The sequence below is a fragment of the Danio rerio genome, chromosome 21 (assembly GCF_052040795.2).
Source record: "Danio rerio strain M-AB ecotype USA chromosome 21, GRCz13ab, whole genome shotgun sequence".
In the NCBI taxonomy this organism is placed as follows: domain Eukaryota; kingdom Metazoa; phylum Chordata; class Actinopteri; order Cypriniformes; family Danionidae; genus Danio; species Danio rerio.
In genome coordinates, this window is record NC_141041.1 from 7285001 (window position 1) to 7312500 (window position 27500).

Below are 27500 nucleotides of genomic sequence, written 5' to 3' on the forward strand. Positions count from 1 at the left end.
AGTTGTGAATGTCTTTTTTACTAAATATTTTCAGAATATGATATTAATGATGCATAGTCTACTAAACACGTCAAGTACATAAGATGTGAGAAATGTAAATTTGTTACAGTATACTAGTGCAATGTAGTATTTTAAGACAATTTCAAATGCCGTTTGCACAGGAAACACAGCCTCCTTCAACTATACATTTCTAAATGACTTTTGGAAGATTGATCTCAATTTAATCAATTTATTTATATATTTAAAAATATTTGTGAATACTAAATCACCTTTTTTTGAAGTTAGCCATCAAATATTTCAGATTCTCATTTACATGTTTTTTTTTTTTTTTTTTACATTAAAACCAAAATCAAGTGTAGTAGAGCAACAGGATTTTTTTGTGTGTTTGTAAAACAACAGTGTTGTGTGTGTGTGTGTGTGTGTGTAGGCCATTATTTAAAATAGTCATTATTTAAAACAGTAAAAACATGGTCAACTGTTTGGTAGAGGGGCAGTCAAATGGTTAAAGTGTCAGATGATATTGATAATGGTGTGATATGATTTATTATAAGGACTGCACATCACATACACTTCCACAGAATCACATTTTTATTCACATAACATCAGACAAAAACCAAAGGCTTAATTGTGATCCATGTTTACAGTCGCTGGAAAGACCCAGCAGAGGAGAGATGGAGAACCAAACAGAAGATCCACAAAACACTGAACCAAGAGAGACGATGAAATGCAGAAGACGCAGCAACAGCATGGAGCGTTTAAAACCAGACCGTAAGAGTGTAATCAGAGTAACTCTCACTCCTTTAGTGAATTCATGATATCTGTGTTGAATAACAGCTTTAACACAACAGTAAACATACTGTGTGTGTGTGTGTGTGTGTGTGTGTCTGTCTGTGTGTGTGTGTGTGTGTGTGTGTGTCTGTGTCTGTGTGTGTGTGTCTGTGTGTGTGTGTCTGTGTGTGTGTGTGTGTGTGTGTGTCTCCAGTGTCTTCTGATGCAGGTGAACCAGAGTCTCAGTGTCATGTAGCAGAAACACTTCAGGATGCGGTGAGTTTATGATTCTGACTGTGACAATATTAAATCATCCAGTATAACAGTATAATATGCACAGACTAACAGTTATTATGAATGTTAGGATTAATTAGACTTTTTAATCTCTCTTTTAGAAAATTAGAAAATCAAGGACATCTTCATCTGCTTCTGTTCCTGTGTCTGCAAAACATATTTGGTGAAAGCATTAAGCCTGAACTATTGTTGTATTAAACATTGTTATACCTATATTGAGGACAGGCAGCATCTCTGAAGGCTGGCTATGACAAGATAATGACCGTATTCTCTTCCTCAGGTGATGACTTGAAAATGATGAATGTGTATAAACGTCTTTATATACTTAGAGAGAGAGAAAGAGAGAGAGAGAGAGAGAGAGAGAGAGAGAGAGAGAGAGAGTATATGTAATTAGCACTGCTGTGCTTTAGTCTAAATGTCTTAAAACTGTTACTATAAATAAGTTAATCAATATTAAACGTTGGTAAATACTTCAGTTTCCAATGCAGTTATAAATGACCCTTTACAGCAGATTTGTTTGTTGTTTACGTTATTCATGAAATAAAATCACATTTGCTAAATCACTTGTTGGAGTCTCTTCTTTTGAGCAATATAGAAAATACTTTGTAGGTGACGAATGTTGATTTGTTTATTATTATTATAGTATCATTTAAATTGTATTACAACTATAACAATGTAATTAAACCCAGTAAAACCACCCAACAAAAGTCTTTCAGTTATTGGCTATCTTGTCTTTTTAATTTCCGCAAGATGGCGCTGCAAGCTCATCTATTATTTAGTAGTTTGTCTTCAGCTGTCTGTGCTGACAGAAAGTCTATTTCATGCAGTAAATTAAATCCCCTTTTAATTCAGTTTCAAATATAAAAACTTTCTAGCATATTGTCCACAACTCTTAATGTGGTGTTTTATCACTCATCTGTCAACAAAACGATGTAGCTAATTATTCAAGACAAATACTTTTTTTTTATTTAACATTACGATGAAAGAAATCTCTGCACACAACTCAAGCTGAGGTAATAAAACATATACAACATTTAATAAATATATGCGATTTATTATTTAAACCTACATAAAAGTGTTCAAAAAGGCATTATAATGACGTTTAAATACATGTTTGGTTTTAGTATTTGTTTGAATATTTTCTTTAAAAACATTGTACAAAGAAAAAACACGAAACTTTAATTAGATGTTGTTTGTTTTTGTTTAATTGTTTAATCATAAATAAGAAACTTGAATCCATGTCCAATAATTTGTTTATTTATATGCAGTTTTAATGGATACAATAAATATTAAACTTGAGTCCGTGTTCAGTTAAAAAATTCTGAGTATAAAACAAACTAAATCAAGTTAAATGTATATGTATTTGTTTATATTAATCTGTTACTATTATTATTATAAATTTGTTAATTTGTTCATTCATTTTCTTTTTTTCTCAGTCACTTTATTAATCTGGGGTCGCCACAGCAAAATAAGCCGCTAATTTATCCAGCATATGTTTTTCAGCAGCAGATGCCCTTCCAGCTGCAACCCATCACTGGGAAACATCCATCTGCATCTCATATTATTATACAGTAAAATTAAGTTCATTTTAATGTCTATTTCACCTCACACAACTAACCGAAACGTAGCAAAAATATAAGTAATTTTAAAACATGCTGGGCAAAGATTGATCATATCCATAATAAAAGCACTTGTACACTGTAAAAAATTTCCAGGTTTTTACAACAAGTTACTGTAATTTTTCACAGTAAATTACATTAGTATAGCTTTACAGTATTCAACTGTTAAATTCACAGTAATATGTTGTATTAATAAATTTATTGTGAAATTACGGCAGGTAGCATGATTACAGCAAATTACTGTAAAAAGGGCCACATCTTTTGCATGTTAGTTATAGAAATTCAAACTTTTAATTCAACATAGAAATTAATACAAATTAACTTTTATGCTAGTATTGGCACTTTTTTAGATATTTAGAAATAACAGAATGTTATTGCAGCCCCAAAAACGATTTGGTTACCAACATGGTTTTGGTTGTACTGCACCTTTATTTAATTTTATAAGGTTAACATGGAAATATGAAATAATATTTAAGGAACATAACTGTGTGCTTAGCCAAGACATAATAAGCTGGAATAAAAGGTAATTAATTCTTGAAACCAAAGACAACAGCCAAAAACGATTTCAATGTCAGGGTAGATGTCTGCTTTAGACGGATTCATGAGTATTGGGCACCTCCTCAGCAGTATGACACCAAGTAGTATGCTAATTAGGCAAATAGTTATTGATCATATTTTATTTAGGATTTAATTGAATACCTATAGTGTAGATACCAAGACATCACTTTAAATTATATGATTAAAAGTGTAAGATGATAATAGAGTGATATCATTATTTAAGGACTGCACATACACTTCCAGGGGATTGCATTTTTATCTTGCATGTTTTATCACAAGATTAGACAAAACCAAAAGACTTATGTGATGCATATTTACAGTCACTGGAAAGATCAAGCAGAGGAGAGATGGAGAACAAAAAAGAAGATCCACAAAACACTGAACCAAGAGAGACGGTGAAACGCAGAAGACACAGCAGCATGGAGCCTTTAAAACCAGACCGTGAGAGTTTTATCACAGTAACACTCACTCTTTTGGTAAATTAATGATATTTGTGTCGAATAAAAGCTTTAACACAACAGTTGTGTGTGCGTGTGTGTATGTGATTATTTCCAGTGTCTTCTGATCCAGTCAAACCCGAGTCTGAATCTCATGTAGCAGAAACACTTCAGGATGAGGTGAGTTGATGATGCTGACTGTGACAATATAGGATCATCCAGTAAAACAGTATGATTTAAACAGTTTGTGAATAACACGATTAATTAAACCCTAATCTCACTTTTAGATAATCAAGGATTTTAATGTTCATGATGTCTTCGTCCGCTTCTGATCCTGCAGCTCCTGTGTTGTTGATGTTTTTTTTTAATTTGTAAAAACATTACAAAGTTGCTCCAGAGGGCCACTGACCTGCAGCATTTAGCTGTAACTTGCCTAAATACACCTGTCTGGAAGACATAACGTGTTTAGGCCATAATGTTTGTTTTATTAAATGGTGTCATTGCTACTACTGAGGACATGCAGGCAGTATCCCTGAAGGCTGGTAATGTCAAGGCAAATAGAAATCACGACTGTACTCTTCTGACTTGTAATTGATGAATGTGTATAAACATTTGTATATATGTGTATATATTATGTGCTGGATGAAAGAGAGTATTTTGTTAGCAATAGCATAGATGCACTTTATTATGATTGTAATAAAACTGTTGAATATTAATAAGCAAATATTTCAGTTTCCAGACCTGTTATAAATGACGTTACGCAGGTTTGTTTGTTCTTTCTATTCATGATCATGTGTTCGCTGTGCTGGTCTCTGTAATTTGCTTTTGTGGAATAAAAACACCTGCTACATCACTTGTTGAAATCTCATCTGTTGGTCAATACAGAAAATAACTTTATAGGTGACAAATAACTTGTACAGGCTATAGTTTAACTCCAACAATATTATTATTATTTAAATTGTAATACAACTATTATAATGTAATTAAAGCCAGTAAAACCACCCAACAAAAGTCTTTGAAACGTCTTTTTAATGTCCACAAGATGGCGCTGGAACCTCATCTTTTATTTTGTAGTTTGGCGTCAAAGTCTATTTTATCGTTTATGAGGGTGCAGTATAGGAAAATTCCCTTTTATTCAGTAAATGCATTTAAAATATTGTTTATTGATATACATGGTCACATATCTACCATATTGCTAACAGCTCTTAATGTGGTGTTTTATCACTCATCTGTCAACAAAACGACTTAATTATTTAAAACATTAAAGACATTTTCATAATACATTTTGTCTATCTTAAAGTAAAATAAAAATATATAATATAATGTTTAAAACCCAAATAAAAAATCTTATTTCTCAAAATTTGAAAATAAGGCCTCACTCAGTTCATTCAGATTGTAAAATAATGTGATCAAACAATGTTAAACTTTCTTTGAAAAAGACGTGTGCATTAGGCTACAAAAGGAAATCTGTGAACTTATAATAGAATGTTTTTTCAACCACCCCCAACTCACACATATGGTCATTTCAATGTTTGAATGTTCTAATTAACCAAAGTGACTTTAACTATCATGTTTGATATCATTTGAAATGTCTCGGTGCGACTGGTACAATAGTCTCATTCTCTCAGAAATAGACATAATCAAAACAATAAATGTATAACTTCAGGCATCTTTTGAACCACTGTGAAGGGTGTGACTTTTCCACAGGCAGCACTAAGTGTGAATGCCTTTTGTTATACACACACCCCTTTCCTTGAGGAAATTCTTGGATTACTTAAGGTAAGGTTTGAGAAAGGCTCAGGGCCATTCTGCTTACCCAGATCAGCCCGTAATGGAGCTTACGCTCCACGTTATGTAAAATTTGAAGTCAGGTATGCATCTTTTCATCTTGGATTTATCCTTGATAATTTGATGTTTTGTATTCATCATTTATGAACTGACTAATGGAATTGGCATAATACATTTACCTGACTAATAATAATTGTAATGTTTGACCATATTTTGCTCACTCTGTAATTATTAATTCAAGTAGATTACGCTGTATCCTTGTTTCCGCACGTCTTGCGTCAGGTCAGTAGACGGACTAAAATCCAGTTGAGATGGAGTATTGGGCACACTAATTGTGTTTTAGGGATCCGGCTGACTCTTAATTGATTCAAGTGTAATAGGGTGGAAAGGGCGATAACTTCCGTCTAGGTCCACAAGTTGTTGCACGACTAAACTAGATTGGGTACCCGACCTTTGTTTGAAGATGATATTATTCTAAATTAAGTTCATATGGGAAACCATGGGCTTGGTGAAAACCAAAGTTAGAGTCCAGTAGTCGGGTGCATTTATAATAATGCACTAACCTCTAATTAGAAATGATATTGTCTTAACTCAAGGGTGTACATCTAAGCGGGACTAACTAAAGTATTTTAGAACGAGCGCGCTGGTAGCGGCCATCTAAAGTATTAGCCCATCCGCGCATCTCTAGCCCAAATGACAGCTCGAGCTTCAGGCTGAAGAGGCGGGACGAGTAAATATTAGACAGACAAGAAAGTTGTCCAATGACAGCGCGAGCTCTAGGGTTAAAAGGCGAGACGAGTGAAAGTTGCCCAATGACAGCGCGAGCTTCAGGCTGAAGAGGCGGGACGAGTAAATATTAGACAGACAAGAAAGTTGTCCAATGACAGCGCGAGCTCTAGGGTTAAAAGGCGAGACGAGTGAAAGTTGCCCAATGACAGCGCGAGCTTCAGGCTGAAGAGGCGGGACGAGTAAATATTAGACAGACAAGAAAGTTGTCCAATGACAGCGCGAGAGGCGAGACGAGTGAAAGTTGTCCAATGACAGCGCGATTGAAAGTTTAGACAAGAAAGACGAAAGAAGACTGTCCCACCGCTGCGGGGTGGGGTTTTCGCGTAGGGGGCGTGGTTTGCGCTTAACTGGTTTGGGAAAAAAAATCACGCTCCCAAGAAGTTGTCCGCCCATACTGATGAGAAGAAGAAGACGAAGAGGAAGACTGTCGCAACTCCTAAACCGGTGTGATTGATCATGACACCGGCTTGGTAAGTGAGAATTTAGCTGTAACTTTTAACGTTAACCGTCAGTCACGTTTGCTCTCCTTTTTTTTTGCTCTGGTACGATTTGTATATCAACAGTTTTGCTGCAAATATCATAGTAATTTATGGTTACTGTAGTAAAACTAAGGCTAATTGTTGGTAAATAAGGTTTAACCTCAAACACCTTCATTTGAATTTTTTGTAGGTGGTAAAATTGATTTTGTGATTGACGTTTTATATTAAGACAAATCTGCTTTGCACTCGTTTGTCATTAAATACGTTAGCAAAGTTACCTTTTCTTCTCAGACAAACTGATTTGAGGGATGGGTGCATATTTCGTGAAAGTTTTTAACATAATAATCTCTGTAATTTGTGGGAAGGCAAAATAACATTTCATTGTTTACTTTGGAGAATTACTGGCTCAATGTGTAAACCATCAGCCGTGTATCAGGCTTGTTATAACACTGACGTTATCTACATGGGGCGGTGTGGAGACAATCGCACGTTTTGGAATCTTGTGGTCCGAAATGCCAATAAAATTGTTTTAAATTGATAGATTACTGTGATATCAAAAGGGATACTAAATATGTGAAGTAAAAGAGATTCAAAAAGTCAATGTTAAAGTATACTAATTATACGAGCGTATATGGGACGCTCAGGGGGTTCAGGTGTCGTGCACACAACACCAAATTCTGTGACGTGACCGTCGTATTCTGTTGACGGGGTTTCAGCGTCAACGCCTGACTGAAGGCGTGTCTGAAGTTAAGGCTGAAGCGATCGTTCTCACTGTTTGGCTTGAGCTCGGTCCCACAGGCGGACTGGACACGCAAAAAGCCAAGTCCCAACAAACACATTTACGTTGTATTTTTTCAAAGGCAACGTTGCCGCTTACGTGCTCGCTATTGTAATCACAAAAACAACACCAAAAACACCAAAACCACGGCGAATGAAGCTCTGCACAAGACTTTTGGCCAGCGGAGAAATTAAAATGGTCGTGCCCAACTGAGTCTGGTTCCCTCAAGGTTTTTTTTCTTCACTCCCATCAGGTGAAGTTTTTTTTCCCTCTCCGCTGTCGCCACTGCCTCGCATGGTTCAGGATTGGTAGAGCTACGCATCGATGAATTTGCTCTTCAGTGTTTGAACTCTCAGTAATGATTAAATCACACTGAACTGAGCTAAACTGAACTGAACTGAACTTAAACACTAAAAACTGAACTACACTGTTCCAGTTACTATGACCATTTATGTGAAGCTGCTTTGACACAATCTACATTGTAAAAGCGCTATACAAAAAAGCTGAATTGAATTGAACACCCCTAGTGGTGACTATATGATATGTCTGATGCCCCTATCCAGTTGTTTTACTTTAAATGTTTATAGACTGGCACTCAGTTACACTTAACATTTTGAATATTTACAAATATATTATTTTATAAATGTGTAAAAAACAATAATTGCTGCCACTCAGTATAGTTTAAGATTTTAAATATTGACTAAACTTGACATTTAGAGAAAGGTATTGTAGTACTTACCCAACTTAATAGCCATTTTATGGATCAATTTATATATTTATACTTTGGTGCTCACACTTTTAGCAGGTTTGTAATATCTGTAAAGAAACAAACTGAATTTCTTCTGTTGCATCAAATAACAGTTTTTTTAATAAAAATAAAAAACAACCTGCCATATATCAGCTGATTAGTTCATATGTAATTGCGTTAATGAATCAAACTGACCTAAATTGTGGTCTTGAAAAGCAAATTATATTCTTAGAATTAGTCTAGACTTCAAATCCTGTTTCATGCCATCTCAGATGTGCTTTAAGTGTCTGACTGTGGTTGAAACCTCTCAAATTTATATCATGTTTATGTTGTGTTGAGTTGACCCGCTAGCTCACTGGTTAGCACTGTTGTCTCACAGCAAGAAGGTCACTGATTCTAGTCCCGGCTGGGTCAGTTGGCAGTTCTGTACAGAGTTTGCATGTTCTGTGTTGGTGTGAGTTTCCTCTGCATGCTCCAGTTTCCCCTCACAGTCCAAACACATGCGCTATAGGTGAATTTAATTAACTCTCTTTGCCATAGTGTATTTGTTTTAATGTATGGGTGTTTCTCAGTACTTGGTTGCCGCTGGAAGGGCATTCGCTGTGTAAAACATTAAACACAAATAGTTGGCGGTTCATTCCGCTGTTGCGACTTCTGATGAATAAGGAACTAAGCTGGAGGAAAATGTATGAGTGAATGAATGTTGTGTTGACACCAGTGAGGAATCAATGCATTTCACTACAGATGGTTCACAACAGGTGAGGCAGGGGTGCAGTAGGTAGTGTTGTCGCCTCACAGCAAGAGGGTCGCTGGTTCGAACCTTGGCTCAGTTGGCATTTCTGTGTGGAGTTTGCATGTTCTCCCTGCCTTCGCGTGGGTTCCTCCGGGTGCTCCGGTTTCCCCCACAGTCCAAAGACATGTGGTACAGGTGAATTGGGTAGGCTAAATTATCCATAGTGTATGAGTGTGTGTGTGTGGATGTTTCTATGGGTTGCGGCTGGAAGGGCATCCGCTGCGTAAAAAACTTGTTGGATAAGTTGGTGGTTCATTCCGCTGTGGCGACCCCAGTCTCCATCCTGGACAACACACTTTTTACTGTTACACAAACTACTCAATAGGGCTGTAACGATACACGATATAAAATCAAAATCGCGACACTCAGATCTACGATCCTGTGTCGCGGTGTGATAAGGGAGAATCGCGACACACCCCGTCACTACCTTTCCAATAACATCACGAGTGCCTGCAAAAGTTGAGCTAATTAACACTTTTTTTCGTTCGACATTACAAGCACTGCTCTGTTTAAGCCCTCGCAATATTTAGCCGGGAGAGCTCGAACGGAGCTCTTAGTAAGGGACCGTCTGAATGTGTCAGAAATATCAAAAACAAAACCAACTTAACCCAGCTTGACAATCGACAACGCCAGAAACATTGCCAATGCTGTCAAAGCGGCCGGATTTTCAGCGCATATACGATGATTTGCTCACACTGTTAATGTGGCTGCGCAGAGAGGGATGGGCGTTCACCAGATGTCAGGTAACAGCGCAAACTTTTCTGTAACCGTGCTGTGCGCTTTCTGTTTGATCCTTTGAGAGTGCTGACTGACAGGAGATGCGTGAGGTCAGAAAACACGACAAAGCTTTCAGTTGAGATGAACACAGTTTCTATAGTTATACTTCATTTATAGATAAAGGTATATGGCTCTGCATATAATCACTCTATCTTGCTGGAGTTTATAGCCGTTTCGCTTTACTTCAGGACGCATTATTGCAGCTCTGAAGGTCTAATCGCTGTTTTAAAGGGCCATGAAACCCCCTCGTTTCAGCAGGGTGTTTTCACACCTCTACTTTGGAAAAAGTCAGAAAAGTGGGCGTGTCCAGCTCTGTTTAGGGGGGAGTGTCGGAGGAACTAAAGTGGGAGGGTGTGGGAGTGTCTATTTGGCGCGATTTTCAGTCAAAATACACACAGGAGAAAGTGATGGTGTTTAACCTACATGGACATCTGTAGTCGAATTATTTGCCAAATTATTAAATGGTGGACTTTAACTGCAGTTTGGCTCTTTCATTCAGGGAATTCATTCATGTCCCTCGCGACAAACGAGATATTTGATTCGAGGCGCTGCTCTAAGCGTGTTTTTTTCACGCAATGTTTGATAGCGCACGGCGAATGACAGAAAAAAAACTCTGCATTTCCCGGAAACTTAGATGCACACGGCAGGTAGCGTCCGAAAGCCGCGTGTGTTATTCCGGTCACAAAATGCGGTGCTAACATGGTTGCACTCAATGCAATAGTTAACTTAATTCGATACGAACAAACTGAATTTACAAAGAGCACTGGTTGCTCACTTACCAAATCTGTAGAGACAGGACAATCACCAGCAACTAGAGCCGCGTCTTTATGAAGAGAAGACTACATCCGGAATCCGGATTTCAGCGTTTGCAGATGAGAACAGCTCTCAGGTAAACAATGTTCCCCCTTAGACGCGTAAATTATTGTTGTCGAGCGTCGCGTACACTGTCACACGTGATCCAGATGAGCTCTCACAGAGAGAAAATAAAACGAAACTTAATGGCAGCAAACTATAAAAGCAACACTTCACGCATGTTTTGCCAACATAACGTGGCGTCTCTGTGGTGTAAAGACGGTGACACTAATGAATATTAATGAAGTTGCACAATAGAGCGCGCTGATTGGTTTGAACCAAGCCTTACTCATGCATTAATGCATCACACTGTAAGACGTAATAAGACTCACTCTGGCACAGACGCCCAGTCTGCATGCTGGAATACACGCTATTTTGTCATGACTGTGACGCAGCTTAAAAAATTTGTTTCAAACAGGAAGTACGAATTTGCTTGAAATAACGCAAAAACAACCAATTTACACTTTTTAGTGAAATATAGGTGTCCTAATAGTGTTTTTAGCAGTGTGGGACACATATACGACTGTCAACTGCTCAAAAAATGTGTTTTGGTGTTTCGTGACCCTTTAAGTTATCCAGAGCTGTATGAATATACATATCTTGAATATCACAATAGTATTAAATATTACAATTGTAACAACACAGACAGCAACACTTTTGCACAATTGATACCCAGCTGATTCAGTCGTTTCATAAGAGGACCGCGCCTCTTCTTTTTTCCTTGTCAACATAAAGGCAGTGAGGTGCGCCTCGTTTTCGGTCCCTTGTTTAACTGCATACTTAATTTCCGGGACGATAACGTATAACCCGTGCCTACAGACACATTTGCCAAAGAAGCAAAATGGAAGAAGAATATTGCTGTTTGATACAGACCTGTTGATGCTAAACCAGCGCTAATGTGGACCTGGATCTGCGTAATCAACGCAACAAATAGGCTTTACCTTTTATTTTACAGCTTATAAAGCATGTACGCAGATTAATGCAATATCATATTTAAACAACAAAACTGTTTACAAAAAGTCTACATATGAGCGCATTGTTGCTGTCTTTTCATCACGCAGCGCGCGCACTTGAACTGCGAGGGAGAGAGAGGAAACCATAGGCTATATCAGAACATAATCTTTAAAATAATGGTTATTATTAAAAATGTAAAAGGTTTTGTGATTATGATAATAACAGCGGGGCATTAAATAAATGCATATTTTCCGTGGAGCGGGCAATTTGAGGAAGTCAGCTATTTTTATTTGACGGAAGAAAAAAAACATATGATTGGAAAAAACAGTCTATGCCGGTTATTAAAAAGAATCAGTCAGTATTTTCGTTTTGTAATATAAATTAATTATTTAAGTGAAAATAATCTAGGGCAGTCCTATTTATTGTATTCATTTTATTTAGATTATTCTGCTCTTCTGTGCTAAACACTGCAGGTGCATGAAGATGCTCTGTTGTTCTGTTCCGCTATTAATATATAAAAATAAATCAGTATTTTAAAATGCAATATTTAATGTGTCAGACACAAAATAGACACGTCAATTTGTTTAATATAAAATTAATAGTAATCTGACCAGTTAACCGTCAATAACCGATTAATGAGCAGCGTTTGTGGGTTAGCAAAATTAACGAAATGAGCATCCCTAGTAGCTATTTAATTTACTTTTTCTATGTAAGAGAACTTGATTGAAAAATAATTTTCAACATGCTTGAACCATCTACACAATGGAGTTTAGTTCTGTTTGGTTTTTCAACAGTATTTTGTTACAAAGAAAACAGAAGTGATAGCTTAGGCTATTTATTTATTTTATATATGGCTATTTATATTGTTAATAATTTGCATAGGTAATATTGTTCTTTGATGTTTAGTTTATAAAGATTTTTCAAATGTTATTTAATAAAAAATAGTTTTAAAAATCCTTTTTTTCCCACCCCACAAAAAAATTAAAATAAAAAATCGTGATACGAACCAAATCGTGGGTCAAAAATTGTGATATGAACCGAATCGTGGGTTTGGTGTATCGTTACAGCCCTACTACTCAATGGCTGAACTACTGGATCTGCACTTGTGTTTCTGTGTCATTCTCACTCACACACATCAGATCAGATCAAATGATGTCATTTTTCTTTTGCACATATATAATCGACACGTTTGCTCTGTCCACTGTACTTTATTTAAATAATGTTTTATAATTTTTTTCACATATTTTCCTAATAAACTTTAAATTAACTTTAAAATGGAAGCAGCCTATTTTGTTTGATTAAGTCCCATTTTAGATTTTCTTCTGAACATTAAGCACAGAAGTCCAAAAACAAACTAAAAAGCTAAAATAATAATCAAATTCTGTTCTTTGTAGGTTGTCAACACTTAAGTCCACTACATGGCGCTGCAGTTTAACTTTTTGTGTATTTGAGCCCTAGTGAGGAGCCCTACCCTGTTCCAAAATGGCGGCTCTATTGACGCATTCCTTCTAATAGACAACAACAATGTAGGCGACATCTAATGTGTATATCTATGGTAAAACTGCAGACGCCCCATATTGGTCAGACACTGCAGCACTGGTCGGTATGCAGGTTGGAAATTGAGATATCAAATAGCATCGCAAAGCATGCGCACGCGCAGAACCGTGAGCTTATACCTGAGTCTGCTCGACACCGTAAACTGGGGCGAAAAACCTGAACTTTCTCATCGTGCGAACGTTTTTGACGGACGGTGAGTATATATATATATATATATATATATATATATATATATATATATATATATATATATATATATATATATATATATATATATATATATATATTCTGTAAACGTTTAGTTGAAGTTAAGAGTAGCCTCGGGAAAATTTACTGTACTTCAAAATGTATTCAACAGATGATAAAACAGAAAAACTTTGTGATTTTCGTTACTTTAAATTGACGTCAATTAATGAATATAGTTTTTAAAATTGATAATATAACTTGCATAATAATTGGCACATTAAAGCTATCAGTAGCATTTTTTAAGTTTAAAAACCGAATAATAAATCAGAAGTCATTTCATTTTACAGAAAATAACTTGGTGTGGATGGGGTCTCTGTGTTTGTACGTTATGCTTTATTTTGACTGAGAAGTACTGATTGTTTACATCTGGTATTATATGTATTTTTGTTATTGTAATAAAAGTCTTATTGAACTGTGAGTGAATAAATCAAAGCGAGGGCCAAAAATCACGGCACGGCAAGGAAAACATGTCGCAATGTTTAATCACAGTTCAACAAGATTCGGCTAAGTTTTTGTTTTTGTGTGCTGTGTATATCCACTTGTAAAGTGTTGATGTGTTGGTGACGTATGTAAGACGGTTTTTGTGTCCAAGCCGCCACTAATGAGTTGAGAAACTATTAAACTAAAAAGTGTTTATGATCACTTTTAATTCATATAACACAATAAAGTTAATTTTATATAAAGTCTTGGTGTACACAACAATCTCTGGGCTTGCTGCATAACAAATACCAAAATTTTAACAATTTATAAAAAATTAATAACTTTCTGGCTATTGGATATTAGGCATGGACATATATACTGTGATCTTGATTTTCTAAAGTATTAAATCGCTTTGTAAATGTTTATTATTACCATTTGATGAGTCTCCCCTGAAGTCAGTCCATTTGCAGCTTCCTGTCTGCACTCAGGTTCAGTAAACATTTTGAGTGTGTGTGGTGCATCATGGTGATGCATGACTGAAATTTGTAGTCCATAAAATGGCAGATTTGTAGTTCTATGTGATCTGTGTTTAGACTGTTTTTTTTTATTTTTTTTTTTGCATAACAAGAACTATAGCAGGCAAAAAAATGTGGAATACAATGCAACATTTTTTTCACATCAAATGTACAAATCAGTAGAAAATAAAAAAAGAACAAATTAAATTACAGGAGATATATGAATAAATAAACAATTTGCATAAGACAAGATTTCAAAATTGCACACATCCTTATAGCTTTTTTTTAATTGTAATGTCTTTTAGGATTTTAATAAAATGCTTAAGATCAATTTTAAACAAATATTAGGTTTATCATTGGACCAATTTTTTTGGGTACATGGTACTTCCCATATATTATCATTAAATTAATAAACAAATTTTTCTCCAAAGCTTTGTTGTTATTATTATTATTGTATATCCAAAAATATCTTTACAAGAACAGAATTTTTAGTTTTCTAAGTTTAAATATAAGATATTCAATATCAAAACAAAACATTTGGGTATATGTGCATTCTAAAAACAGGTGTTTTATCGATTCCTCTAATTTACAAAAAGTGCACGCAGAGTCCATGTCTCTAAAAACATTTTAACAACTTGTTTTACTGAATAAATTAAATGGATTGGTTTATATGTCACTTTTTGCTCAAATAAGGAATCCCTGAAAGATTTGCATTTAGGCAATGATGTGGTTCTCCATACATTTTTAATGTAACAGTTATTCAATTTATTGTCTATAATTTTCACACAAATAATACTTAACTAATTAGTATGTAAAATATTTGATTCAGAGGATGAATTACCAGAAAAGAGCTGAACAAGTCCACTAGGAATTGCATCAAATATCAAATTCTTTAGCAGTTATGGGGATCTTGTAATAATTGAAAAATTCACAATAATTAAAAAGTGGTCCATTACTTTTGAATAACTGTCTCACCAATATAATCAATCCAGATGGACGGGGCAACCATTACTGCATCCAAAATGGTGAAAAGCCTTGGAGTAACGATTGATGACCAACTAAACTTCTCTGACCACATCTCTAGAACTGCTCGATCATGCAGATTCGCACTCTATAACATCAGAAAGATCCGACCCTTCTTATCTGAACATGCAGCTCAACTCCTTGCTCAAGCTCTTGTTCTCTCCAAGTGAAGTTTAGTTTTAAACTAATTTCGAGAGGAGCATGTGCTCATGATTTACCCAGCTGGTCCACATTAACTAATTATGATCCTCCAATCAAAGGATCCTAAACCACTATATATATCCTCATTTCCTTTCTACAACTATCTTCGTCTGGAAGAAACCCCCCCTCCTCCCCTTCTTCCTCCTTTATCCAGAATGGGCGGCACGGTGGCCCAGTGACTAGCACTGTTGCCTCACAGCAAGAATACCAATGATGTTGGGTCCTTGCTGAGCCATCTGGTATTTCTGTGTGGAGTTTGCATGTTCTCCCCGTGTCCGCGTGGGTTTCCCCCGGGTTCCCCGGTTTCCTCCCACCATCCAAATGTGCTCTATATTATAGATAAAACAAGCCTAAACCTTTTTTATAATGTCTTACTCTCAGGAAGTTCGCCTTGGCCTCAGCAGCGGGGGAGTTTGAGATAGACCTGAGCTCAATCTCCACTCGCCCTGCAAAAGGGGGGGAGCCCTGGGCTCGAGGATCCCTTGAGCTCAGGGCTCTCTCCCGGGACAGCATGCCAAACAAGCTATGTATAAATCATGAGCTAAGTGTGAACTCTTGAAACTGGATTACTGCAACTCTCTACTAGCGGGGCTTCCAGCTAACTCTATCAAGCCTCTTCAACTGCTCCAGAACGCAGCAGCACGAGTGGTCTTCAATGAACCTAAAAGAGCACATGTCACTCCGCTGCTACTCCGTTTGCACTGGCTGCCAGTTGCTGCTCGCATCAAATTCAAAGCTCTGATGTTTGCCTACAAAGTGACTTCTGGCTTTGCTCCTTCTTATCTGCTCTCGTTTCTGCAGATCTATGTGCCCTCCAGAAACTTGCGTTCTGTGAATGAACGTCGCCTCGTGGTTCCATCCCAAAGGGGGAAGAAATCACTTTCGCGAACGCTCACGCTCAATCTGCCCAGTTGGTGGAATGAACTCCCTAACTGCATCAGAACAGCAGAGTCACTCGCTGTTTTCAAGAAACGACTAAAAACTCAACTATTTAGTCTCCACTTCACTTCCTAATCTGTAATTGCCTCTCTGAATATCACACTAACTGTACAAAAAAAAAAAAAAACTAATACTTCCCTTCTTAGACTTTACAGACCTGAAACTTGCTTATAGCACTTATTCATTGTTGCTCTTGGTTGTGTAAATTGCTTCCTTGTCCTCATTTGTAAGTCGCTTTGGATAAAAGCGTCTGCTAAATGACTAAATGTAAATGTAAATGTAAATAATATTAATGTACTAATTTCTATAAAATAAGGATTTATTTTTAAAGGTTATACATTTGCTGTTATGTGAAGAAAAATTATGCTTCTGAATAAACATACATAGCGGAAGAGTTTTATCGAAAGTATCAAAATAACACCTCAAAAAATTTCTAAACCCCCCAACTGTTTTTTTACCATAGACTGTAAAAGATAGTAGTATCTGCTGTGATGTCACCCATAGGTTTTTGAACAAAGCCAACGAAGCAACAAGTAGGTGCGCCAACCGTCGCCATTTTGTTCGCATTTCGTCACACTGACTGCAGGATACCAAACAAGGGCAAAGAGGTGGAGCGTGAGCGGGGCAACAGACGCCTGCTAGCATGGGCTCTTCTTTGAGAGAAATGCTTAATACTTCATTACCTGCGACTCTTTTGTGTTCTGACCACATGTGCTTGGTTGTACACTATATCAATAAAGTGTTTAAACTTTTAAAACACTGTTGCAATACACTTAATCTCTTATCATTGTTCTTATGACGTATTTTTACAGGAGGAAAACGCGAATTATTTCCAAATACGTTACATATAGACTGTGTTAATAAATGCAAGGCTATTGATGAAATCCAGGCATAACACTGTATGACAACGCTTCAGATGACTGTTCTGTCAGATTCTGGAGTCTATTACAGGTCTGAAGAAAATAATAAATGATCTTAAATAATGCAAATGCAATTATAGAGATGATATAAGTATATCATTTCACTCACCTGAGAAATGGAGGCCACGTGAATGGTTTGTGAGCACAATTGACCCTTCGCCAAGCCCCACCCTCCTTAGTTACTGTTGCTACGCCTGTCAAGCTTTTGTGCCTGGCACAGCTTTTAAAATGTGTAATGTGTGGATATAATGTCATTTTTGGTGAATTGGTGACATATTTGAGAAAGTCAGACTAAAAAGAACTGCAGTATGCATTACAGGGGTATATTCACGCCATAATAGTGAACCAATTAGAGAATAATTCAATCAAAATTGAAGCTAGCTTAGCCTAGCCGCCTCATACGCTAACCATTCAACAGCTTAGCTCATGCTCAGCAGGAGAGGTGAAATTTAAACATAATCTAATAATAACTAATTAAACCGTGATTTCTCTATTTTTAGCCGAAAAGCTTGATGGACTAATTGTTGTGCAATGAAATATAGCGCTCCTAACCCATGAGGAAACACGCATGGACCGTGTTTCTACATCATATATTCATAGAAAGAACAGCCAGAAAGGGGAAATTGATAGATTTGTGTTGAATAGTAGCATCATTAGCCGCATTTCCACTATCGGGCCAGTGCAAGCCAGGGCTTTAATCGGGCCGGGCCGGGCCAATAGCCCAGAAGGTTGAGAAATGAGGCTGAAATCATGTCGCGTTTCCACTGTCGGGCTAGTAGCTCACAGCGCGTCACGAACGAAACCATTAAAATGAAGACAACCGAAGCAAACAAACGACACATTACTGTACAGCAGTACATGAAATGTCTATACGCACAGACCTGTGTATTTCCATTCAATACATTTATTGTTTACTCGCCGACTGACTGTTAGCATTGTGCATCGAGTGCTCTCGCCACTAACGCAGGGACCCAACACAGAGAGCGCACATCCATAATATAAAGCCACAGAAATTCTCCTTTATAACTCGATATGGCATGTATTTTATAACATCCTCGTTTTGATAGAAGTCGTTTTAAGTTTTCAGCACAAGAGCGAGTAGCCTAATAAAATATAGCCATATTTGTTGCGCTCGGCAGCTATTCACTAAAGCTCTTCATTTAAAGTTTCATTTATAAATTTAACCACGTCATATAAAAACATAAACAGTTGTTTGAGGATATAGAACACATTTTGTGTTTGGACTTTCCCGCGATGCGTTTAAAGCAGTGAGCGGTGCGCATATGACTGAGTGACAGAAAAAAAGGTATAGGCTACATTCTGCTTTCACTCACCGAAATAATGCTCTGTTTGCGCGATTTGATTAATATCATCGTATCCAAATACTTTAGAAACATTTACTTATATAAATATTTACTTTATATAAATATTTCAAACCTTCTCCGGTGTCTATTATTTTTAGAAAATATCGAAAATCTTTTTTTTTTCCAGACAGGTCTTTGTAAAATGAAAGATAGGCTATATGTGGCTTTAAAACGGTTCGATTTATGTATTTTTTATGGGCTACCTACATTGTTATAGCTTGTTTTTGTTTATTTTATATTGGTTAATTTATTTAAGGTGATTTTATATATATCCGATATTTTTAATTCTTTAAATTATATTTCAATGTAACTAAGGCTATTTTATCAAGATATGACAGTATATTGTTTAAAGTCTAGGAAAGTGGGCATGTAATTTGTTAAGTTTTATGTCTTTCTGATGTATTTATATTGTGTATTATCTCCAAAATAAATAAAGAAAAAAGCCGCTCGCAGCATAACAGAGCTGTGAAGGAGCGCTTTTGCCCGGTCTCACACACACATACAGGCATCTAAACGCGCAAAAACAAACATTTTAAACTTGACAAAAACTCTCGAAAACCTTTACTGTCTGCTTTGTCTTTAATATGGTGTAATGATTATTATCTGGGCGTCTGTGCCAGAGTGTGTCTTATTACGTCTTACAGTGTGATGCATTAATGCATGAGTAAGGCTTGGTTCAAACCAATCAGCACGCTCCATTATGCAACTTCATTAATATTCATTAGTGTCACCGTCTTTACACCACAGAGACGCCACGTTGTGTTGGCAAAACAAGCGTGAAGTGTTGCTTTTATAGTTTGCTGCCGTTAAGTTTTGTTTTCATTTTCTCTCTGTGAGAGCTCAGACTCACGTGTGGATTAACAGTGTACGCGACGCTCGACAACAATAACTTACGTGTCTAAGGAGGATTATTGTTTACCTGCAAACGCTGAGATCTGGATTCGCTTGTAGTATTCTCTTCATAAAGACGCGGCTCTAGTTGCTGGTGATTGTCCTGTCTCTACAGATTTGGTAAGTGAGCGACCAGTGCTTTTTTTTTATTCAGTTTGTTCGTATCGAACTAAGTTAACTATAGCACAGAGTGTAAACATGTTAGCACCACAACCAAACTTTAACCTCGTGTTGGGTTTTTACCGCATTTTGTGACCGGCGCGGCTTTCTGACGCTACCTGCCATGTGCATCTAAGTTTCCGGGAAATGCGGAGGGTTTTTTTCTCTCATTCGCCGTGCGGTATCAAACATTGCATGAAAAATACACGCTTAGAGCAGTTCCTCGAATCAAATATCTCGTTTGTCGCGAGGGGCATGAATGAATTCCCTGAGTCAAAGAGCCAAACTGCAGTTAAAGTCCAACATTAATAATTTGGCAAATAATTCGACTACAGATGTCCATGTAGGTTAAACACCATCACTTTCTCCTGTGTGTGTATTTTGACTCTGAAACTCGCGCCAAATAGACACTCCCACACCCTCCCACTTTAGTTCCTCCGACACTCCCCCCTAAACAGAGCTGGACACGCCCACTTTTCGGACTTTTTCCCAAAGTAGAGGTGTGAAAACACCCTGCTGAAACGAGGGGGTTTCATGGCCCTTTAAGTTAAGTTAGTAAGTATAGTTAGCAACAGATTCGTATTTTCCGGATCAATTACTCATGTCATTATGATCTATTCGTTTTTAGTATTACTATGGCGAAGGCTTAAACAGAGCAGTGCTCATAATATTGAGTAAAAAGGAAAAAGACAACTGGGAAACACAACCTGCTTTGAATTTTTGTAGGAAACACAGTTTAGATCTGTTTAGGGTAAGTGGTGTGTGAGTTATTGCCGTCGGTCTGTCACTGAATGTGTCAGGAATATCAAAACAAAACCAACTTAGATCCTCTCCTTTAGCGCTCCTCACACAGTTTGATCCACTCTGGCATTTCTCCTCTTGGGTTTTTGATTTTGAAAAGAGAAAAAATTCCACCATCCCGTCCAAACTTTTAGGATAGCGGGTATCAGATTTGCACAACGCTATGGCCTGTTTACCTCGCTCGAAAGCTTGACAGAGCCCGTGCGTAGCTACGGTTGCTAAGCCACGATTGGTGGATGGTGGTTTTTGGGTGTGGCTTAGCGAAGGGTCAATTAAGTGCACACAGCTTGCCATATCATTTGATAATTGTAGGAAATAATTCCAAATGGCAACTGACTGTTTAACGAAATATAAAACAGAACAAAAATATGATGTATATGCTGAGATCAGTGTCTGAGGTGACGAGACTGTGAGCAGTGAGACCTAGCTGTCACTCAAGAGGCCACGCTCTTAGTTATGCAAACTTAATATAACTCAATATAAATTAATTAAATCATTTATAAAAAAAAATTCACTCTCCTAACAGTTGTCATGAAGGGCAATATTAGCTATATAAACCAAAATTGTTCTTTGTACCTGTCACGGTTATGGATCTGTCTGTTCTTTTATGATGTGTCTGCGCGGTGTGACTGTTTATCAGTATCTGCGGTGCTTGTATCACTAGTGTGTGTGTGCGCTTGTCTCTGTGTTTGTGTGAGAGTCGCGTGTCTGTCAGTGTTATTGTTTTCATGTCATCAGCTGGGCGGTCACATGATCGCTGTCTCCGGTAGTCGCTGCTTAGCACCGCTCAGCTGATAATCAATGCACCACAGGTGTAGCGCATTACTGCGTCTATACATTTTCAGCGTTCCTGTCTCACTTTGTCAGTTCGTTGTTTGTTCACGGTCTTCTGTGTCTCTTTCAGGCTCTCCTCGCTGTTTTTGCTGGTGGTGAGTGGATTGGGTGATATCCTTGTTGCTGCTACAATATGAATGTTAGATCCTCGCTGTTGATGTTTTTCGTGAACATTTTATCGGCGCTGCCGATCTCTCTCAGTTTGTTCACTCCTTTTTTCTCGGATCCTTGTTTTCTAGCCACTCATCTACTTATCTGTTTTTTGTGAGATATCCATTAAAAGACTGTTTTACTTGCATTTGGGTTCCACGTCTCTTGTATGTCCGTGACAGAACAAATTGACCAGTTATGGACCCAGCAAGTTTTTCACAGACTGTTTCGGCTCGTTTGGATCAGCAAGAAAAACAGATGACGACCACCAGTCAAGCTATTCAGGTTCTAGTCAACCAGATTTCCAAGCTGACCACACATCTCCAGCAACTCCGCTCGGGACCCAATGCTGAGTCCACTCTGACTGCTCCTCCCACTAACACACCAGTAAGTCCTGTGTTTAATGAGGCTCTTTGCTTCGCCGAGCCGCAACTTCCTCCACCACTGAGTTATGCGGGCGAACCTCATTTATGTCGAGCCTTTTTGGTCAAATGCTCGCTTTACATATCACTACAGCCCTCGTCGTTTCCCAGCGAGGAGAGCAAGGTGGCTTTTATTATCAACCTGCTGTCAGGTAAAGCGGCTCAATGGGGAACCACTGTATGGGAGAAAGAACATTCTTGTTGTAAAACATTCAAAGCTTTTTCAGATGAACTCAGAGCCATGTTTGATTGAGCGGCTTCGGGGAGAGAGGCATCCAGGAGGCTTGCGGAGCTCCGTCAGGAGGATTTGAGTGTGGGGGAGTTCTCCATTGATTTTCGTACGTTGGCGGCAGAATGTAAGTGGAACATGGAGGCTCAGTGAGATATGTTTTTTCACGGACTCGCTAATCACATCAAAGACGAGATCTACGTCATGGAGTTACCTGAGACCCTAGATGACCTCATCGATTTGGCCATCAAAGTGGACTACCGCCTACAACTAAGAGGTTTGCGCAAGGAGCCCCGCCCACAACATCCGATCTCAAGGACCCGCTCTCCCGAGATGAAGCTCTCTGAATCTGAACCAGAGCCCAAGCAGAAGGGCAGATGTCATCTTACTGTGGAGGAGCGAGATCGCCACCGTACGGAGGGGTTATGTATGTACTGTGGAGTTGCTGGACATTTTGTGGCTTTTTGCCCTGCCAAGAGTAAGAAGTCGACCATGGGTAAGAGTTTATTGGTGGGGGAGATTATGGGTAAGAAGGAGTCCCATAACAACAACTTTACCCATAACTTTGTGTTTTAATTCCTAAACTCATATTGGTCACACGCTTATTGACTCTTTATTGACTCCAAGTTAGCTAAGACTTTAAAAATCCCTGTTTCTCCGCTTTCTATACCCATTGCTGTGTACGCCATTAGTGGTCTGTCTCTTCCAACCATCACACATATCACTGCGCCCATAAAACTCATTACTTCCGGTAACCACACTGAGACTATTAAATTTTTTTTAACAGATGCTTTTGGTACCCCAGTCATTTTGGGTCATCCTTGGTTAGTGTTACATAGACCTCACATTAATTGGGGTCACAATGCCGTGTTTTCCTGGAACGAGAGCTGTCATGAGTCCTGTTTATTGTCTGCTTGTTCTACTGTTTCTCGTTCTGTGTTTCAGGAGGAGCAGATAGATCTTTAAAACGTGCCTCGTGAGTACCATGATCTTAAGGGAGTGTTCAGTAAGTCCCGGGCTGCTTCTTTACCTCCTCATCGTCCCTACGACTGTGCTATAGACTTATTGCCAGGTACGTCTCCGCCTAAGGGCAAGTTATATTCACTGTCTGTTCCAGAGAGGGAGGCTATGGAGAAATATATTTCTGATTCTCTAGCAGCCAAGATCATTCGCCCGTCTTCTTCACTGGCGGGGGCGGGATTTTTTTGTGTGAAAAAGAAGGATGTCTCCCTTCGTCCCTGCATTGATTATCGGGGGCTGAACAGCATCATGGTTAAAAATACTTATCCTTTGCCGTTGATGTCTTCAGCCTTTGAACGTCTGCAGGGGGCGAACTTTTACACAAAACTTGATCTCTGCAATGCTTATCATTTGGTTTGCATAAGACCCAGGGATGAGTGGAAAACAGCGTTTAACACCCCTAGAGGGCATTTCGGCCTTCGGCCTTTCCAACGCTCCGGTTGTTTTCCAGGCACTCATCAATGACGTGTTGAGAGATATGATAGATCAGTTTATCTATGTCTACCTGGATGACATTCTGATATTTTCTCACTCTCTCCAGGAACATATTCAGAACGCCAGGCGAGTGTTGCAGAGGCTGTTAGAGAATGATCTTTTTGTCAAGGCGGAGAAATGCGTTTTTCATACACAGTCTGTTCAGTTCTTAGGGCATATCCAGAGATGCGCATGGATCCAGAGAAGATTCAGGCTGTGGTGGATTGGCCAACCCCAGATTCCCATAAGGCCCTACTGAGGTTTCTGGACTTTGCCAATTTTTACCGGCGTTTTATTCGCAATTTCAGCCAACTCGCCACACCTCTGACCGCCTTGACCTCCTCCAAAAGGCCATTCAGGTGGTCTAGCGCAACCGAAGCTCCCTTTTCCAAACTGAAAGGCTGCTTTGTTTCAGCCCTGATCCTCATAGCCCCTGATCCCTCTCGGCAGTTTGTGGTGGAGGTTGATGCGTCAGAGGTTGGGGTCTTAGCCATCTACTGCAGAAAGAAATTACGACTTTGGTAATCGAGAGTTGTTGGCTGTCAAGCTTGCGTTGGAGGAGCAGCGGCATTGGTTAGAAGGCTCGGGGTCTTTTTGATCCTTCCGAGCGTACATCATCACCCGATCAGATGCTCCCACAGAAGGTTTTTGTGGTGAACATTTCTTGGGTTATCGAGTCGAGGGTCCGCGCAGCCCTGGATTGGGTAACGCACCTGATTGGATGCCCACCGAGTTGGTTATTTGTGCCAGAGGATCTACGGTCCGACGTTATCCGATGGGGTCATTCCTCCAAAGTAGCCTGTCATCCGGGGGTAAGTCGCACATTATTTGTTATTAAACAAAGATTCTGGTGGCCAGTGATGGCTCGTGATGTGTGCGATTTTGTTTTGGCTTGCTCTGTCTGTGCTGTTTCTAAGTCTTCCAATCGCCCACCGGCTGGACTCCTTCAACCGCTGTCAGTGCCTTCGAGACCTGGTCACACATCTCGCTAGATTTTGTTACGGATCTTCCATTCTCTAACGGCAACACGGTAGTTTTAACCGTGGTGGACAGGTTGTCGAAGGCTGCTCATTTTGTCCTTCTGCCCAAATTACCGTCAGCCAGAGAGACAGCGGTTGCTGTAATTAATCACATCTTTCGCATTCATGGCCTTCCGACAGACGTGGTTTCTGACAGGGGGCCTCAGTTTGTCTCTAAATTCTGGAGAGAATTCTGTCGTTTATTGGGGGCCACTGTTAGTCTTTCTGTTGGTTTTCATCCTCAGAGTAACGGTCAGACAGACAGAGCCAATCAGGATCTTGAGCGCACATTGCGATGTTTGGTTTCGCAGAATCCCTCCTCTTGGAGTTGCCAGTCTGGAATCCGAAGTCGCGGTTCCCTCCGTTCATGCCTTTGTCCAGAGGTGCCGCCGCACTTGGAATAGGGCCAGACAGACCCTCCTCCAAGCGGGGAAGCGCACTAAGGCTAAAGCTGATCGCCATCGGTCTAAGCCTCCCGTTTACGTTGTCGGTCAAAAAGTGTGGCTTTCTTCTAAGAAAATTCCTCTCCGCACCGTTTGTAATAAGCTAGCTCCCAAATTTATTGGCCCCTTTATTGTCACTAAAATCATTAGTCCTGTGGCAATCCGCCTCAAATTACCTCCAGCGTACAGGAGAATTCATCCCGTATTCCATGTATCTAAAGTAAAGCCCGTTTTTCATACGGCAATTAATTCGCACACACCAGTTCCCCCCCCGCCGCGTCTCGTAGATGGGGAGACTGCTTATTCGGTTAAGCGGATTCTGGACTCTAGACAGAGGGGACGAGGATTCCAGTACTTGGTGGACTGGGAAGGTTACGGTCCTGAGGAGAGAAGTTGGGTTCTGGCTGGGGACATACTGGATCATTCCATTATCGATGATTATAATCGCCAGGTAGGCTCGTCTGGGAATGCCAGGAGGCGTTTCTAGGGGAGAGGGTAATGTCACGGATGTTATGGATCTGTCTGCTCTTTTATGATGTGTCTGCGTGGTGTGACTGTTTATCTGTATCTGCGGGTATCACTAGTGTGTGTGTGCGCTTGTCTCTGTTTGTGTGAGAGTCGCGTGTCTGTCAGTGTTATTGTTTTCATGTCATCATCTGGGCGGTCACATGATCGCTGTCTCCGGTAGTCGCTGCTTAGCACCGCTCAGCTGATAATCAACGCACCACAGGTGTAGCGCATTACTGCGTCTATAAATGTTCAGCGTTCCTGTCTCACTTTGTCAGTTGGTTGTTTGTTCACGGTCTTCTGTGTCTCTGTCAGGCTCTCCTCGCTGTGTTTGCTGGTGGTGAGTGGATTGGGTGATATCCTTGTTGCTGCTACAATATGTTTACTGTTTCCATCGGAGACGAATGTTAGATCCTCGCTGTTGATGTTTTTTCGTGAACATTTTATCGGCGCTGCCAATTTCTCTCAGTTTGTTCACTCCTTTTTTCTCGGATCCTTGTTCTCCTGCCACTCATCTACTTATCTGTTTTTTGTGAGATATCCATTAAAAGACTGTTTTACTTGCATTTGGGTTCCACGTCTCTTGTATGTCTGTGACAGTACCAGGCTGTAAACATGTTTTTATCAGCTGTAAAAACGGCCAGTTTACCAATGCAGTCAGAAATCATCTGGATTTCCTGGAGCTAGCCCCTAAAGGCCAGTCAATGAATTGCAGTTTTAGTTACTCGAGGGAGTAGAGCGAGTGGCTTCACGAGGGAGAGCGGGAGGTTGTCGCTTTGGTGTTTACCAGCGATTTTCACAGGTTGGATAGCTGGTGAGCTTGACAGTTGCTTCAAAAAATAAAAAAAACAACCTATCATAAATCAGCTTATTGGTTCATATGTAAATGTTTTGTTGAATCAAACTGACCTAAATTTTGGTCTTGCTCAAAATCAAACTATGCTCTTAGAATTAGTCTTCAAATCTTTTTTCATGCTAATTTATATGTGCTTCAAGTGTCTGACTGTCAATTAAACCTCTCAAATTCCCACCAAATGTGTTGTGTTGACACCAGTGAGAAATAAATGCATTTTACTTAAGAAAAAAAATGTCATTTTTGTTTTAAATAGGTAGACGGTGAAAGCTGAATTATGAGATTTACAGTTTGATAATCATAATACCAGGAGATGGAGAATGAACAAAAATCTAAAGACTCAGGAGAGATAAACACAGAGAAACCCGTGAGATGGAGCAGCCAGGAGAAATTGTATGTAGATTGTAAGTATTAGAAAAACTGTCTGTGACACAAAGAGCAAATGATAAAGTATTTATTTCCATGATCATAATCACCATTGTCTTCAGTTATGAGGCTGATTTGATATCTTGTCTTCTCTCCAGTTTCTCGTGATCCGGCTGACGAGTCTCGTTCTGGTCCGCAGGAGAAGCTCCAGGATGAGGTGAGTTTCTCTCAAGCAGACTCAAGAATGTGTTCAGTGCTGTATTTCAGTGTTTGAGAATAAACACATTAATTCTGTTTCAGAAAACAACATGATGTTAACCTCCACTATGTGACGGGGTTCAGTCTCCACCATGGACAACACATTTTAATGTTACACAAACTACTCAATGACTACATCTGCACTTGTGTTCCTGTTTCATTCTCACATATACGCACTCACACATCAGATCATTTCAAATGATGTCAATATTACTTTACACATTTATAATAAACATGTTTTGCTCCCATGACTGC

General features: G+C 38.9%; 3 long non-coding RNA genes across 6 annotated transcripts in view; 2 read left to right on the forward strand and 1 right to left on the reverse strand.

Annotated features, from left to right (window-relative positions):
• The window catches only part of LOC147838738 (uncharacterized), a 5193-nt gene extending 664 nt beyond the window's left edge, over positions 1 to 4529 (forward strand). For both annotated transcript variants that reach the window (XR_015519943.1, XR_015519944.1), the window contains exons 2-6: positions 645 to 768; positions 983 to 1044; positions 1164 to 3680; positions 3795 to 3856; positions 3964 to 4529. This is a non-coding gene — a long non-coding RNA (uncharacterized LOC147838738). The remainder of the gene's footprint in view (positions 1 to 644; positions 769 to 982; positions 1045 to 1163; positions 3681 to 3794; positions 3857 to 3963) is intronic.
• Positions 4530 to 6644: 2115 nt separating this feature from the next.
• zgc:194166 lies at positions 6645 to 27493 on the forward strand. Of its 3 annotated transcripts, none has more exons than XR_015519953.1 (5): positions 6645 to 6723; positions 21575 to 22801; positions 26878 to 27025; positions 27146 to 27204; positions 27288 to 27493. It is a non-coding gene; the product is annotated as a zgc:194166 (long non-coding RNA). The 3 variants fall into 3 exon arrangements; XR_015519954.1 differs by having other exon boundaries at positions 21575 to 21599; XR_015519952.1 differs by lacking the exon at positions 21575 to 22801.
• LOC147838739 (uncharacterized) lies at positions 9374 to 12710 on the reverse strand. Its single transcript, XR_015519978.1, has 3 exons — positions 11244 to 12710; positions 9712 to 10048; positions 9374 to 9430 (listed from the first exon to the last, which is right to left on the reverse strand). It is a non-coding gene; the product is annotated as an uncharacterized LOC147838739 (long non-coding RNA).
• Positions 27494 to 27500: the final 7 nt, after the last annotated feature.